The sequence below is a fragment of the Colias croceus genome, chromosome 23 (assembly GCF_905220415.1).
Source record: "Colias croceus chromosome 23, ilColCroc2.1".
In the NCBI taxonomy this organism is placed as follows: domain Eukaryota; kingdom Metazoa; phylum Arthropoda; class Insecta; order Lepidoptera; family Pieridae; genus Colias; species Colias croceus.
Genome location: NC_059559.1, coordinates 4142147 through 4160272, shown reverse-complemented (window position 1 = coordinate 4160272; position 18126 = coordinate 4142147). Strand labels below are relative to the sequence as shown.

General features: G+C 37.0%; 1 protein-coding gene across 1 annotated transcript in view; it reads right to left on the bottom strand.

Annotated features, from left to right (window-relative positions):
- Positions 1-18126, bottom strand: part of LOC123702570 — a 95682-nt gene that overhangs the window by 36125 nt on the left and 41431 nt on the right. The window lies entirely within an intron of this gene.

Here is an 18126-nt window from a genome sequence, read left to right as displayed (position 1 = left end):
CATGTATTATATCATAATATTTGATGTCAAAATAGAGATACTATAATAAATTCTAAAGTTCCAAATCAAACATACATTCAGAAATTCAACAGTACTAACACACCTTTGACCGCCTCCTTGGTACAGTGGTTGACGCGTGAGCGTAGAACCGAGGGGTCCTGGGTTCGATTCCCGATGGAGACAAAGAGACTGACATGATTTAAAAGAGCAACTATGGAGTTTCTTGCCGGTTCTTCTCCGTAGATACTACTTTCCGAATCGGTGGTAAATGTTAAAAATATGTAATGACGTTTCAAAAGTGCTTCTATAAGAAGTCTTATTGGATAAATTTGAGTTTGAGTTTGAAAAAAAAAATGTCTCGGTCTGGCAGGACACAGAAGGCTGATCACCTACTTGTCCCTAAAAGAAATGGATCAGAGAAACAGATGTATGCATAATGCAACTGCCCCTTACCACACTTGGGGACATAGGACTTCACTTACTCACTTAACACACCTTTAAAACACCCATTAACATAGGTTAAATATTAATTAGTTTGGTCCATTTTAAATAAAACTATAATTTATAATTTAGAAACATTTATTTCTATGCTTGCATCGTATTTTTTTGACGCACATATGTTACAGTTTAATATAACACAGTAGTGGAAAATATTTCTTTCACTGCGTGTGTTCATTGACATTACATTATAAAACTTATTGGTTGGTATTATTGGATACTAATGAAATAAAATCAATCGCGAATAGTATTTTTAAACTACCCGCAATGACCACATTTATAATAATAATAATAATAAGGGCGTAGGGATGTGACGACCCCATCGCCCACGGTTGGGATATCTATTGTTTACGTGATAATAGATATTCCACCCGTGCAATCAGTCAACCCGCAGGACACCTTGTGGCGGGGTGTCGGGGAGTAGCGACCCCGCGGGAACCGAGTGCTCCCGGGGGAGGCCCCTGTCTTCATCTCCGGCTTGCCTTCACCGGCCGGTCGGAGTGAAGCCTGACGAGGACAGGACCCCCACCTCTGGCTTGCCTTAACCGGCCGGCCAGAGTGGAGTCGCGAGAGCTTTTAGCTCGAAGGGTGGATGCGAAGCGTAAGTGGCGAGTGGGCACGTGATGCTGGACCCTCAGGGAGCGCGTGATCGGAGTTTAAAGTCCAGGGACGCCTCTCCATCCTTAGCTGCTCACAATATGTTGCCCCCTTGTCGCACTATTGCAGCGACTTGTTTCGGGGGCCCATACAGTGAGAGGGCGAGTCACCACCTGCCAACATATTTTTACTTTCTTTTAGTAGAAAGGCAGGTGCCATAGTTTCCCATAGTCCCCAGTACCAGTCCATTTAGCATCCCAATCCATAGCCCAATTATTAAATTTCCATACCATGCAATAGTCCTACATCGGCCGCGGACTGCCTAGGGCTGTATTTCTATAGTGCAGTCATGGGCAGGCTGCGGCTGGTGTCCCACAACACATTAAAAGTCTCGAAAGGGCCTCTGCGTGTTGGATCCGTGTCCCCACGTAAGCCTTCCAAAGATCCGGGTACCGTCCTTCTGGTGGTACCCGAGTATTATGGAGAAGAGAAACATAATAATAATAATAAAGCTCATTTATTCCGTGTAATAAATCAAAATTTACATTTCAAATGTTTTGTTAGTTGTTAGTTTAACTTAATTTATTTTAGTATCTAATGTTAGTTTAATTTTTTCTTATTTCCACGGACCCCTTATTGGGTAAAAGCCTCCTCTCTCCTCTTCCATGTAATCCTATCCTGTGAAATTTTCATCCAGTTTTTGCCCACCGTTTCTATTAAATCATCAGCCCATCGCTTTCTTGGTTTACCTTTTTTCCTTTTTCCTGTTGGTCCTGCCCATTTAGTTGTCAGTAATGTCCATCTGTTATCTGTATATCTCGATATGTGACCCGCCCATTGCCATTTGAGATGTAGAGCTTGGCGGAGAGCATCTGTTAGTTTAGTTTTATTTCTTATGTCTTTGCTTCTAATCTTCTGTATTTTTTTTATTTTTAATATACTTCGTTCCATTGAACGTTGGCATGTGGTAATTTTGTTTTTAATTTTCTTTGTATATGTCCATGTCTGGCTCCCGTATGTCAAACTAGGTAAAATACAAGTATCCATCACTATTCTCTTCAATCCTATGTGGTAGTCTCCTTTTAAAATTTCTTTTTGAGCCCAAAATTTTTTCCATGTCCCATTAATTCTTCTATCAACTTCTTCTTCATTACAGTTTTCGTTAAATGATACTAGCTTTCCTAGATATATGTAGCTGTTAACATATTCGATTTTATTACCGGATATTTGTATTAATTTAGTTCGAGAATTGGTCATTATTTTAGTTTTTTGAAGGTTCATATGTAGGCCTACTTCCTGGCTGGAGTTCGATAACAGTTGTAACATTTGTTCTAGTTCGTTGGCTGAGTTGGCAAATAGAACTATGTCATCTGCGAATCTTAGATGACTAAGATATCGGCCTGAAATCCACAGCCCTTTGTTTTTCCAGTCAATACTCTGGAAGACGTCCTCCAATACTGCGATGAACAGCTTTGGCGATAAGGGGTCGCCTTGTCTAACTCCTCGTCCGATTTGTATCTCTTCTCCTTTGTTTTCTAACCGTATTCTGCTTACACTATGAGAGTAAATGTTCTTTAGAATGTTTATATATGTGGTACTTATTTTGCATGATTCGAGCGCTTTCCAAATTGAACAGTGAGTAATGGAGTCGAATGCTTTTGAGTAGTCAACAAAAGCTACATAAAGCGGGTGATTGAACTCTTTATATTTCTCTAGTACTTGGTCTAACGTGTGGATATGATCTATAGTTGAAAAGGCTGAACGAAAGCCTGCTTGTTCAATTGGTTGTTGGGAATCTATTAGTGGTGTTAACCGACTCAAAAGTATGGATGTGAAAAGTTTATAAATACTAGATAGAAGGCTAATAGGTCTATAATTAGCAATATCTAATGGATCACCTTTTTTGTAGAGCAAAACTATCTCTGAGCAGTACCATTGTTTAGGTACATTTTCGGTTTGAAGTACTAAGTTATAAAGTTGTGCGAGATATGGAGTGAGTACTGGTGCACCTATCTTTAAAGCTTCATTGGTAATATTATCTGGGCCTGGACTTTTGTCAGATTTTAGTTTTTTGATATGTTTTAATACTTCGTCCTCACTAACAAATTCGTTTACAATATCTACCTTATGTTGCGTACTCAAGGACTTTTTCTGTGTATTTTGTATCATTATTTCTGGTTTCTTATATAATTCTTTATAAAATGAAGTTGCGTAGTTAATAATATCCTGACGTGTTTTAGTTGTGTCTTGCTTTTTGTTTAGTTTAAGTATCCAGTCTTTATGTGTAGTAAGTTCTTTGTTAGCTCGTTTGATGCTTCTGTATTTGTCTAAGTTTTTCTCTATAATTTTGCTTCTATGGTTTTTGTAATCTCTTGCTATTTCTTTATTTGATAATTTAAACAATTTTTTAAGTTCCTCTTTAATTTCTTTTGTTTTATTTTTAGTTTTTAATAATTCTGTTCGCCTGTTTAGTAGTTTTATTGTTGATTCGCTTAGTATGTGAGTTTTATTGTCTCTGTTATTAGTTGTAGGTTTTTTAATAACGCTTGTTGAGATTATGTTTTCTAATTTGTCGTAGAAATATTGTATGTTTTTTGTATCATGATTGAGATTTATATTATTTTCTAAATTTTGTTTCAGTAGCTTTATGTAGAACATTTTTTCTTGGTCAGTTGAAGGTAACTTATGTTTCGATCTGAAAGTTTTCCTGCTCAATTTCGGTATTTTTAATGAAAGAGATGCTCGTACTAATCTATGGTCTGACGGATAGGACAGTTTATTCAGAACTTCTACATTATTTATAATTTTAGGTTCATTACACATTATAAAATCAATTTCGTTTCTCGTTCTATGGTCTGGCGACACCCAAGTCCATCTCCTATTGTGCCTCTTTTTAAAATATGTGTTCATTATAAACAGTTTTTGTTCGCAAGCATATTGAATTAATCTTTCACCTCTAGCATTCCGTCTCCCATATCCAAACTTACCCATTACAAAATTTTCATGACTAGATGGTTGTCCTATTTGGGCGTTGAAATCTCCCATAACGAATACGGTTTTGCCTTCAATTTCCTGGGCCGTCCTAAGATCGTTGTAGAATCTATCAAGTTCTTCCTCGCTCGCTTTTTCGGTAGGTGCGTATGCTTGAACAAGTGTAAGAAGTTGTTTGTTTAGATTAAGTTGTAATACCGCTACTCTTTCAGATATTCCACTATAATTTACTATGCAATTTTTATAATGCTTTTTGATTAAAAATCCTACGCCATATAGTCCCTTTGTTTCTCCTGTATAGCAGAGTATGTATTCCTGTAATTCTTCGATTTTGCAGCCCATTCTCCTTACTTCACTCAGTCCTATAATATCGAAGTCTACGCTTTTCAGTGCATGCAGCAGTTCAATTAATCGTTCTTGTGATGCTAAGGATCTTACGTTGTAGGTGCAGATTTTTAACAGATGGTTGCGCTTCATTTTTGAGGGGTGAGGGTGTTGGTCGTTGTCCCCACGGTGACCAACCGGCTTGGGGAAAGTATTTTTAAGTTCTTCTATTGTGGTTTGTGTTATATTGTTCCGGTGGCTGATAGGTATTTGCTATGCTTTGTGTTCTACTTTTCCAGTTAGAGATGTTGTAGAGTTGGATCGGCCTCTCATTAGTGTGAATGCGTTTTTCTTATTTTTTGTCGGTACGTTTTTCTCTGGCTGGATTGGGGTAGTTGGTGATATGGATAGATCCCTTTTCCGGTTGTTTGTCTGTGTAGAATAATCTTTAATAATAAGTTTATCGTAGTTAATAGTCGCATAATTCCCTTTATCTCGTTCTTCTTTGACCCTTTCGTGTAGTTCTCTTCTTTTTTGCAAGACCTCTTTAGGAAAATCTTCCGATACGTAAACATCACCAAGTTTCTTCTTATTCTTCATAATTGTATTTTTCAACCAACCATTAACACATGCCATGAGTATTGGTCTAGTTTTCCCTCCAACAGTATCTTTTTTTCCGATTCTATAAATCTTATTTACATCTTTAGGTTCAACCGTAATGTTCAGATGGGTAGTAAGTTTCTGGGTTACTTTTTCCAAAAGATCTGTTTGGGATGATTCTGTTTCCTTAAGACCATAAATAATAATGTTGTTTGATCTGCTGTTTTTCTCCAAATTCGCTATTTTTTCTTTTAAAATTTTATTTTCTAATCGTAATTCTTCAATTTCTCGTGTGAAAGGTGCTAGTTTTTCATCCATTTTATTTAAGACTTCTTTAGTTTGGTTTTGCATTTCGGTTTTAAGTTTGTCAAAAAGTGCTTCATTATTCATTTTAAAAAATTTAGTTTTAGTCTATGGTCAATATCGTGTCACCCGACTTTTATATTATCCCTTATCTTTTTCGAATGGCAACTCCCGATATTTTCCTTATGTTGGCAGTATGTATTTGACACTTGTCAAATATGTGACATCTGTCAATAACAGCTGTTGGTTATCGAAATGCTTTGAATTATGGAATTATTAATTAGTAAATTCAATTGTTGAAAACTTATCTTTTCTTAGTTCCCGATGATTTTTGTGCAGTTTCGATGTTTATTTATGAATAATTACACTTTTCACTGAATATGGATAACTTATACAGATGATTGAGGTTTAAATAGCGGAGCACAACAATTGTACGTATTACTTTGACAGTCACCGGAAGTCAACAAAAACACATTTATAAGACACCTATAAATGAATCGCAAATTGGTAAGCGCATATCTCGAGATCGGCTGAACCGATTGCGTTATTTTTTTTTTTTTAATATTCCATTTAGTACGGGGATGGTTCTTATAGAGAGAAAACGTAAACATACTTATACCGTTAATTATAAAATTAAGTATCTAAGTATACGTGCCTACGGAGACACTGTTTGTTTTTACAATTTGAAAATTGCATTTATACAATTTTGTGTTAATGTTTCTTTTACTTGAATTATGATAACCGAATTTTCACGCGTTTTTTTGCTTAATTGATTATAAGGAATTTTTTATTCGCCGAAACAGTAACTGTCCTACGCATGTTTTTAGTCACATTTCAATATAATGAAATTGAAAAAATTCAAAACGAAAACTCATTGACACCTTCTAGCTTATAAAAGAAAGTACTCGTCTAAAGTTAAGTCCTTTTATTCACATAGAAATTAATAAATAAGTTTTGCCTTTGCTCCAATTATTAAAAAAAAAAAACTAAACAATAAAATTTCAATGCGTTTACATATAGGAAACTTAGTATAAGTAAGTAGAAAGGAACGACAATTTTTCTAATTTGAATGCCTCATCCGTCAAAGTTTATTATGTAGTTAAACCCACAAACAAAAGCACTAATCATTCTCAAACGCCGAAACAAACGCTTAAACCACCTCCCCATGTTTGCTCTTCACATGGCTCTTCCACGTGCTCTTCTGCACGAACGCCTGTTCACAATACTGACATTTGAACCTTCTATCATCCGCGTGTATCCGTAAATGCAATCTCAACGTATCCTGCCTCCCATACGACTTCAAGCACACATCACACTGGTAATTCTTTAACCTCGTGTGCGTCACGCTATGGTCCTTTAGCGTTCTGCTCGTGAAGAACTTTTTACCGCACGCCTCGCAGCTATACTTCCTCTCCATCAAGTGGTCCCTCTTCATGTGAACCCAGTACGCTCTCTGGTGCATAAAGGTCTTGTCACACGGCTCACACTTGAGCGTCGCGTGCCCGTGCTCTTCGACGACATGCCGCTCTTTCGCTCTGTACGATACGAAGACCAAATTGCAACTGCCACATCTGTACACGATTTTCTTCGTATGTACCGTTCTGACGTGCGACTGTTTCTTCACTAGCGTATCGAATACCTTTTGGCACAGGTTGCATTCGAACACACCTAGCTTGTGGTTCCTCGCGTGGGCGGCAAGACGCCGTCGCGTTATGAACGCAGCGTCACAATTGTCGCATACATAGTTGCGCACGTGGGATGACATGTGTTCGAACAGCGGTTTGAATCGATTGAATCTGTTCAGACATATATAGCACGACAGCACGCCGCTGTTAAACTTGAACGGCACAATTTGATTCTTGATATCGGTGTGCAACGTTTTTCCGTGTTCGTTTACCAGGTGGTCGACCAAGAGAGCCAAAGTATCAATGTCGCTATTGCAAATGTTACAACGCAAGTCTGTTACATCCAATTTTAGAGTAAACCTACTTAAGTCTCGTATTCCAGAGAAAAATGCATCTTCAATTCCTTCGTGCGAGTCTAGGCTATGTTTTTTCAGATCAGCGGGATCGGGGTATTCTTTGTCGCAATAAGCGCATGCGAAGCCAATACGACGGTAAGCTCGAAACATGGTTGCGTTCGAGCACTTGAGTATTTCTCGTATATTCGCAAAATGTTTATATATTGCTTCTTTCCCAACAGTAAGACCTCTAATCCTGCCCGTTGCTTCTTTACTATCAAGATTTTGAGGTACATCCTTAGCAGTTTTCCTTTTCCGATTGGCTTCACTCCGACCACCTATAAAGGAAAGCGCTATTAATTCTCTGTCTTCTTCATCCTACTTTACTCGGTATAGTTAACATAAAATGCTATGTTAGTATCAGTTAAATTTAACGTCTTGGCCGTGTTTCGCCCGCATGTGTCCCCTCCAGCTACACTTTTGTACAAACGCGAGACCGCACACGTCACACTTATACCGTCTATCGTCTGCGTGAATCCTCAAATGTTCGAGCAAGGTCCACTTGCGGCCGTACGACTTCAGACAAACATCGCACTTGTATTCCCGGAGTCCCAAGTGTTTCACCATATGGTCTTTCAACTGACTGGACGTATAAAACGTCTTATCGCACTGTTTACATGGATGCCGCCTCTCCAGTAGATGGTCGCGTTTCATGTGAACGTTATACTGCCTTTGCGTGGTGAAGCTGCGATCGCACGCCGTACACTTGAGCGCCAAGACAACACCGTGCACCTGGTTAATGTGCCTTTGCTTCTGGCGGTACTCTTTGAACATCTCCTCGCAGAACCCGCACTTATTCAAAAACTTGTTATTACCATGAACGGACTTCATGTGCGATTTGCGGTTTTCCATCGTGGAGAACACTTTCTCGCAGTGGTCGCATTTGAACGTGCCGGTCAAATGCGACCGATAGTGAAGTTTCAACTGTTTGCTGTACACGAATCCCACATCGCAGATCTCACAAACAAAATTCCTGATATGTACATTCATGTGCGCTAAGAGCATTTTGAACGTAGAAAACGTGTTCAAACAGATGAAGCATTTCAACTCGTTATCGTTATCGAATTTAAAGGGCACTATCTGGTTTTTGATGTCTGTATAGATTATCTTTTGGTGCTCGTTAACAAGATGTTCTATGAGAGCGTCTAAATCGTCGATACGTCTTTTACATATATTACATTGCAACGACGTGATATCTAGCTTGATATGGTAAGCGCTTTTATCAGATTTCTTAGTGAAGCATGCGTTTTTGATGCCCTCGTGCGTGTCTGTGGTGTGCGTCTTCAAATCGGACGGGTGTATGTATTGTTCTGAGCAATAACAACAGGAATACCCCTTCCCGGCGTAACATCTAATCGGTGTCGCATTGGACCACCGTAAAATCTCACCAATGTTATTTAAATGTTTTCTTAATTCGTTTGAAGTATTCTGACTGGATACAGAGAGGTGCTTTTGTACTTTTCCGGATAATGCTTTCCCATTAACGTTACCCTCCCGTTGTTCACCTATAAAGAAAACGTTTCACTTTATTTTCGTTAAGATTTTTTTTAATTTAGTATCATTTTGATCTGATATTTTTTGTGTATGATTCTCACATAGTTACATAGATTTTATCACAAGTTAGGTATAAGTCAAGATTTGGTTTGTTTTTATTTAATTATATTATGAAGAACTTGCTACTAAAATTTTTAACTTAAAAAAGGGGAAGTGTTCTAATAAACATAAACGACGAAGTCTTACGCAAGAATGAAATAGAAATGATTATAATTTGCCCCAAATCAAAGTAAGAGATTCATATAGTAAAAGCTTATTACATAAATAATAGTTAATATTAAGTATATGTTTGATATTAGTACGCAAAATTTCTATGTAAAAATATTACAGATAAATAAAATTTCTCATACACTCACCGGCACGGAATCTTAGCCACTTACAAAGTTGCCGATAAAAAAAGTTTGAAGTGTTTTTCACGATTTTTTTGTATGCAGATATGTTAACATATTATTTGTTTAATTTTATGGTAAGAAATCATTGAGTTTGAAAATAATCTTTTACCACTTTTTAAGAGTTACTCGAAATTTGTGATTTGTGCGGTTAAGCCGAAGTTACGAATTGTTCGTTTTAAACTTTTTTCGATATCTTTTATGCCGTTTTAAGATATTGTTATTGTTGTACTGTAGTCAATGATCATAATAAATAAAAATAAAATAAAAATAAAAATAAAAAGCCTTATATTTCCAGAAAACAAGAAACTTAAATAACATTTGTTTTTTTTTTTTTACTAAACTTAACCTATATTTGTCTTGTTTATATTAATTTAAATATATTTGTAGTTTTTAATGTTTTTTTTTTCAGTATTTTGATTTGTTTTCCAGAACCCCTCCTCGGGTGAAGGCCTCCTCCAACGTTTTCCATTTTTCCCTATTCAGGGCTTTATGTATCCAGTCATGGCCAGCCGTCCTGACAATATCGTCCTGCCATCTCGTAAGCGGCCTTCCTCTGCAGCGCTTGCCCAGAGGGCCGGACCATGACGTTACTCTCCTTGTCCATCTCTGGTCTTGAAGTCGCGCTACATGTCCCGCCCACTTCCATTTGAGTTTTAGAGACTGGTTTAGTGCGTCAGTAGCTTTTGTTATTTGTCTGATTTTAGTATGTCTTATTTTTTGTATCTTTCTTATGTTGAGCATACTGCGCTCCATGCCTCGTTGACATGTAGATATTTTCTGTCTTATACTGTTGGTGAATTTCCAGGTTTGACAGGCGTACGTTAAACATGGTAAGAGGCAAGACGTCATGACCTTAGATTTAATTTGTATCGCCATATTGCTTTTGAATATTTCTTTCAGGCTCCAATATTTATTCCAGGCGAGTTGTATCCGTCTTTCTACCTCTTGGTCGTTGTTTGTTTTGTCAAAACTGATTTGTTTGCCCAAGTAAATATATGTATCTGTATAATTTAATGTTTTGTTGTCAACTGAAATTGTGGGTTTCACTCTACTGTTTGTCATTAACATCGTTTTAGTTAGATTCATCTCTAAGCCGATTTGTTTGCTGTATTCGTTTAGTGTTTGTAGCATGTACTGTAGTTGGGTACTTGATTCAGAGAGAAGAACTATATCGTCCGCGAAACGGAGATGGCACAAGTACTTTCCACCGATAAATAGGCCGCAGTTTTTCCAGTCAAGCTTCCTTATTATATGCTCCAAGATAGCGATGAACAGTGTCGGGGACATCGGGTCGCCCTGTCTTACTCCTCTTTGTATGGGAAATCTTGGGCCGATTTTTTCCAGTTTTACTCTACCTGAACTGTTATTGTATATGCTTTTAATTATCCGTATGTACTCAAAATTGACCCCCTGTTCTTCTAGAGCGTTCCAGATACTTGAATGTGCTACGGTATCGAACGCTTTTTTATAGTCTATGAAGGCAATATGTAGATTTCTTTGTTTCTCTTGGTACTTTTCAATCAGTAGGTCTATAGTATAAATGTGGTCGATGGTAGAGAAGCTTTTCCTAAAGCCTGCTTGTTCTATTGGTTGTTCGGGTTCTAAAATGACACTTATTCTTCGATTTATAATAGACGAAAAGATCTTGTATAAGCACGGCAGTAAGCTTATTGGTCTGTAGTTGGCGATGTCATATGGTGCTCCTTTTTTATAAATCAATATTATATTTGATTCAGACCATTGTGTAGGTATATTGGCCGATTTCAGTATGCGGTTAAACAATTGTGTTAGTGGTGTAGTCAATAAGGAACACGCTGTTTTTATGGCCTCATTTGTGATATGGTCTGGGCCGGGGCTTTTTTCAATTTTTAGCTTGTTTATCGTATCAGCTACCTCCTTGTTATCTAATGGTTTTACTATGTTATCAGTTGTTGTCAGGCTCTTTATGTTAGTGTTGTATTCTATGTTTTGATAAGCGGTCGTCTGGTTCTGGTCGCTGTAGAGAGTTTCGTAAAAGCTTGTTGCTATATGTAGAACGTCCCTACGCTTATTTGATATTTGTTCCCATTTTTTTAAACCTTCCACCCAAGTTTTGTTGGTTTTTAACTGTTTGAAAGCTCTTTTTGTGCTGCCTGTTAGCTTAAGATGCTTTTCTATAGTATTTGATCTGTAACTTGCGTAGTCTTGTTTTATTCGTTTGCTTATAAGTTTGTATAACGCAGCAATTTCATTTTTAATAGTTCTTGTTTTATTTTTGTTTTGTTGTAGTATTCGTCTTCTTGTTATAAGTGTTCTAGTACTTTCTGATAGGATGTTATTCTTTTTGTTTGTGTTTTGTCTAGCTTTTTGAAGACTCTGGGTTATGATGCTAACTATTTTATCGTAGTGTGTTTGAATTGGAGTGTTTTCGTCAATGCATAATAAATCTGGTAGGTGGTAGGTGACGCATTCTCTATATTTCTTGATTTCTTCTTCGGTTATCAACTTAGAGTTTGGGTAAGATGTGTAGCTGCTTCTACTCTTTGTTTGTTTTGTCCACGTAAATGTCGCTCTAATTGGTCTATGGTCTGAGGAGTAGCTGAGATTTAGAACTTCGATATTTTTTATCATGCTTGGTTTGTTCGATAAAATAAAATCGATCTCATTTTTGTGTTTAGTATTTGGCGAACGCCAAGTCCACCTGCGATTTGGTTTCTTTTTAAAAAAGGTATTTAAGATCGAGATTTTGTTTTCAAGAGCGAAGTCAATCAGTGTTTGTCCTCTTTGGTTTCTAATACCATATCCATGTTGTTTCATTATCAGATATTCTTCTGGTTTTGGTTGGCCAATTTTAGCATTAAAATCTCCCATGATTATGTAAACTTGGTAAGACAAGTCGAGTGCTTTGTATATTTCATTGTAAAAGTTTTCGATCTCTTCTTCTTTTGCTGATTCTGTGGGCGCGTACACTTGTATAAGTGATAATTTGCAACCATGTAGATTTAAGTTTAATAGAGCGACTCTTTCACTGATATTTGTAAAACTTTCTATACTTTCTTTGTGGCGTTTGTTAATTAGAAAGCCCACTCCGTAGAGCCCTTGTGTAAGCCCCGTGTAGCAGAGAATGAAGTCTTCATATTCTTCGATTTTTGTCCCGGTACGTCGAATTTCAGCCAATCCAATTACATCAAATTTAACATTGTTTAGTGCTTCCTTTAGTTCAATCAGGTGACTGTAAGTCGACAGTGTTCTTACATTGTATGTTAATATGTATAGCTTTTGTAGCGTTTCAGGAATTACGGTTGTCTCTTTTTGTGTTTTGTTATTTGCTAAGATCGTTGGAGGGTTTTGGTCGTTATCTTCCTCGGTGACCAGCCGTGTTGGAAGATGGTTATTGTTTCTTTGTTGATTTTGTTTGAGTGGTACATTCGTTTGGGAGGGGAGCGGTAGTTGCTATATTTGGTTGTTTTTATTCACATTTTCGTTGTTTTGGTGCTGCAAAGTATTCTTGTCGTTTTTGTTTACTAAGTAGTTTAGTAAGCCTGGTCTTACGTAACCTTCCGACACACTGTTTGATCTGCGTATTGGTGAGTTTGGATTTTTTGTTTTATTCTTTTTGGTGGTTTGTGAAATACGTGTTTGTTGCGGTTGATAGTTTTGAGGCTCAGGTGAGGTTGGTAATGCTCTTTTGTTGTTTGATTTTAAAACAACTAATTTATCGTATTTTATCGTGACTCTATTGCCTTTCTCGCGCTCTTTGTTTGCTTCCTTTTGTAGTTCCTTCCTTTTTTCTAAAATATATTTAGGATAGTCTTCTTTCAAGTAGTATTGGGTGTCTTTTAATAAATTTTTTTGCTTGAGAATGTTGATCTTTAGGCCCAGGGTAGTAAAAGTTACAAGTATGGGACGCGGTTTATCACCTATTTTTCCTAATCTTTTTACCTCCTGAATATCTCTGTATTCTAGTTTTACAGATAGAAATTCGTTGATGAATTTAATTATATTATTTTCAAGGATTTTATACGATGACTCGCCCTCCTCTATGCCAAAGAATATAATGTTTCTTGCCCTTGCTTGTTTTTCCATGAATTGAATTCTCCTTTCTTGGTTTTCTACTTTTTCTTTTAAACTTTGGTGTTTTTCTTCCCATATGGCGAATTTTTCTTCCAATTTATTTGTTATATTTTGTGTAACTTGTTCTGTTACCCTTTCACCGTTTTTCTGAATTTCAATTTTTTGGTCGTTCAGTTCTTTTTGGATGTTTTGTAGTGCTTTCATAATCTCCTCCATTGTGTCTGGTTTGTTTTGGTACTCGTTACGCCCTCTCTGTGCGGTAGATAGTACTGCTACGGCAATAGCACGATTGATTTTTCTGTAGATCGTAAGTTGAAAATAGTGTGCACCTTTTTTGGTAGATGGCGCTGTTTCACTATTTATATCGACCAACAATGATAAATGAATTTTTGCAATATCATTCCGTTATGAGGTTATATTATTTAATTTTTGTTTTAGATTTACTCAGTTTTTATTTATTTGCACTGTTTCACTTTTATATATTGTCACTGGAATAGTATTGGTTCATGGATTTGCGAGAAAAGGTTCAAAAAGTTCGTTATATTATTGTTTGTGTACACTTCACTGTTTTAAGTTTTTTGTAAGTTTTTCGGTAACTTTAACTATGACTTCACTGTATGATTAAATTCACGCGATTTTTGACACTCTACACGATTTTGCATCACTAAACTCACTTTAATTTGATTTTAAATGTAGTTTTAATACGGAGTATATTGTTACTGTGTCGCAGTAGCGCCCTCTCAAATCAGCCCTCGCGCCCTCTCAAGCGCCCTCTCAGTCAATGATCATAACAAACAATAAAAAATGCCATTAACATCTGAACAACCTACTCAGGCCATCACAATTTTAGACCAATGACTGCCGCAACGTAAAGTACCTAATGTACAGTACGTACCTCGTTCAGCGATGCACTATGCATGGAGAAGATACCAAGAGACTGGCAGCCACATGTGCAGACCAGGAAATGAAGGTGTGAGGTGCACATCAGCTCGAAAAGACCCGTTTATTGTTCGAGAAATACTCAGAAATGGCTTTCTGACAGTTTTTAGGATACGCCACCGGCTCTAAAACACCAGGATAATAAATGTGAGTGAGCAATCGGTGAGAAGACTAATGAAAGAAGTTAATTTGAAGGTTTTCAGACCAGCACGCCGTCCAGAACTCCTCAGACATCACAGAGAAGCACGTCTTCGTTTTGCACGAGAACATGAAAACTGGACCCACAGCCAGTGCGCTCGTGAGGTGTTCACAGATGGCTGCTAAGGCACTTTACGAGCTTCTGATAGCCAACAGTCAGTATAGAGGAGACGAGAAGAGAGGTTTTCACACATCACCACACTCAAAATGCGATTTTTCATGGAGGGTCAATAATGGTATGGGGAGGTATAAGTTCCGATGCTCGCACGGAGTTATTTATCGTAGATAATGGCTTAAATTTGATCAGGTACATCAAGGAAATTCTCCAGGAACATTTTCAGCCCTATTACAGGTTTATCAGTGAAGAAAATTTGCTACTTATACACTATAACGCACGTCCGCGTGTCGTACGATACGTATAAGAGTACCTTCAAGAGGTTATTATTGAAAAATTGGAGTGGTCAGCTCGTAGACCGGATCTTAATCCAATAGAACACATCTGGGACATGCTTAAAAGAAACATAAAGTTCGATTTCAACCCAGCACTAATGTTAGATGAGCTTAGAAATACAGCTGGGGCCGTTTGGTACACTATAGCTCAAGTGGTCTCCAAAAATGTCTTCTAGAGTATGCCAGACTGGATGCAAACAGTGTTTAAGGCAAGAGAAGGAAACACCCTTTATTAAAAGGTTCAATTTTTTTTATGGAAACGTTCTTTCTAATTTTTTAGCATTTTTTAAGAAATCATTTAAATTTCACAGGAAAAGCGTAAATTCTTGTTTAATTCATATCTACTCGGTAGTACTTCTTATTAACTTCCAATTATTACTAAAAGTTAGTAAAAACATTAAAGTAACTAGTTTTGATTAAATTTTTATTGAATTTTGTAGTAGAAAAGAAATAGTGTTATTTTACGCGAAAATTTGCAGTGGCCAAGATTCCGTGCCGGTGAGTGTATTTAAGTAATTCAAATAAATATTTTTTAAAACTGCGCTTAACTTTATTCGACTGTGTCTTCGCAATTAATGTATCTACACTTTTCCATTCAATGTTAACTTCTTCTTGTACACCTATAAAGAAAACGTTAATTTTATTGCTATTCAGGCAACTTTTTCAAGTGCTTATAGAACAAGTTTTCACTGTTGATGGCTATGATCACATAGACAATGAGTACGCAACTTTATTTCTGTGCACCTTACATTGCTCCATACTAATTTTATCCTAATTTCAGCCCAAATTTTGAATGTATGAAGCAGAGATCTTAATATTTCACGAATAGAACGATTCGTGCATTGCCAACTATACGTGACTACATTTCAACTAGCAGGAGCAGCTTCAAACGTATATTTATTTATTTGGCATCTTCACATCCATAATTTTTGCATCATTAAATACTAGAAATCAAATTCTTGAAAGCTAGAAACTAAAAAACGTTAAATTTTGTCCATTGTTAAGAATTCCTGGTAATAAAACAAGTTTATTGTAGATTTTAAGTACAATTCAATTTATAATTTTCCATTTCTAATATAGTCAATCAAAATGTTTATATTTCCTTAAATCTTAGAAAGATAAATTTCTAATAATGTTTTTTTTTGGTAACAGACAATAAGTGCAATTTACCATGTGCATTGGAAATTAAATAACTCCAATTAGTCACAGAAATTGGTTAATTATTTTCGTTTTTAAAAGAATACAGCAAGTTAGTTGTCATAAGTTTCATATCTCCAAGAAATAAGCAGGTTTTAATGTGCTTTGTCCAAAATTAGAAGTACGTGAGGAACATCGTTTAAAAAATACCAGACCTTCTGGTTTTAATAAAACAGATTAAATAATAAAAAAAACAAACTATCATTAATAATCGTATATTTTTTATATTTATTTTCTATTAACATTGCTTTTACGTATCAATTATTTTTAACAATTAAAACAGTACTCTTTCGCGCCTTACTTTTATGTACATTTATGAAATATGTAGGTAGTAAAAAAGCGTTTGAATGATTTGTGCATTTACAAGTAAATTATAGGATGGAAGCTATCGATTCGACAATAAAAGAAAAAAATAAAATATCGCTCGCTGTTAATTAAAATTTAAAAGAAAAACATGTTGGGCCGATTTCGATGTGTTCGTTATGTCAGGAGAAGGATGTTATGAAAGAAAAACTCAAGAAATTTGCGCCAAAAAAAGAGCGTGTGTGCCGAGCACACGTGTCAGATGTTAAACTTCGTTGGCAAGATTCATAGATATCAAAATCGTACTCCATGACGTGACGGTATTGCCATGACGCGATCTTGAAACTCTCAACGCGCCTAAAGAAGTTTCACTTCAAAAATTATTCACACTTCACGCGTATAACAGTTCGCGCGAAGACAGAACGTCTGACGGCAGCTAGATATCCAATACATTTAATATAGGTACTACAAGTCCTCCCCATGTTTAGTTCGCATGTGACCACGCAAACTACACTTCTGAACGAACGCCTGTCCACAATGTTCGCACTTAAACCGCCTATCATCTTCGTGTATGCGCATGTGTTCGCGCAGCGTCTTCCTGCGTCCGTACGTCTTGTGGCACACGTCACACTCAAACGTTCTAACACCCGTGTGTTTCACCATATGATCTTTCAGGTCTTGATTCTGAAAGAAATTCATATCGCACAGTGTACACGCGAACCGCCTTTCCACCAAATGATCCCGCTTCGTATGTATTCTCAAGCCGCTCTGTGATGCAAATGTTTTGTCACAGGCTTGACACTTGATGGCCACTTCTTTCATACCGTGAACGTTGATCTGGTGTTTCAGTTTGCGGTGATGCGAAGTGAACATCTCTTTACAGTACCCACACCTGTTCATCTTATTTGCGAAAATGTGTACCGCCTTTTCGTGCATTTTCTTATTGCGTTGGTTAGAGAATACTTTGGCACAGAACTCGCAAGGAAACGACCCGTTTTCGTGGCCGCTCGAATGGTTCTTCAGCATTGTGCTGTTGACAAATCCGGCGTTGCACGTCTCACATATATAATTACGAAAGTGCACGCTCATGTGCTCTAGTAAACCCTTGAACCTAGCGTACGTTTGTAGGCAAATGGCACAACGAAGAGTGTCTGTATCGAACTTGAACGGCACTATATGATTTTTTATATCCGTAAACATTTTGATGTCGTGATTTTTAATCAAATGACCTATCAATTTATCTACGCTTTCAATCCCTTCTTCACATAGGTTGCATTTCAGGGCCGTTATGTCCAACTTCACAAGATACTTGGACATAACGGCTCCCTTCATAAACTCCTTTTTACAGCTAGTACTATGTCCATTTATGGTGTGCTCTTTTAAAACAGCCGGTTCTGCGAACTGCTCATCGCAGAAGCAACAAGCATAACCTTTGCCACCAAAACAACGTATGGGTGTTGCGTTTGTACACTCCAAAATTGTCCGAATATTAATGCGATGTTTAACAATCTCCCTCTGTCTTATTTCCGGCACCTCTTCGGTAAATTCGTTCTTGCATACGATAGTTATCATCCGGTTTACTATCTTTGGCTCAGTTTTAGAGCTCCTTGCGACATTTTTACGTTGTATACCTACAAAGAAAAACAGGAGTTATTTACGCACATGATATCTACAGTTCTGGTGCCATTAGGCGCGGTCAAGAGTATG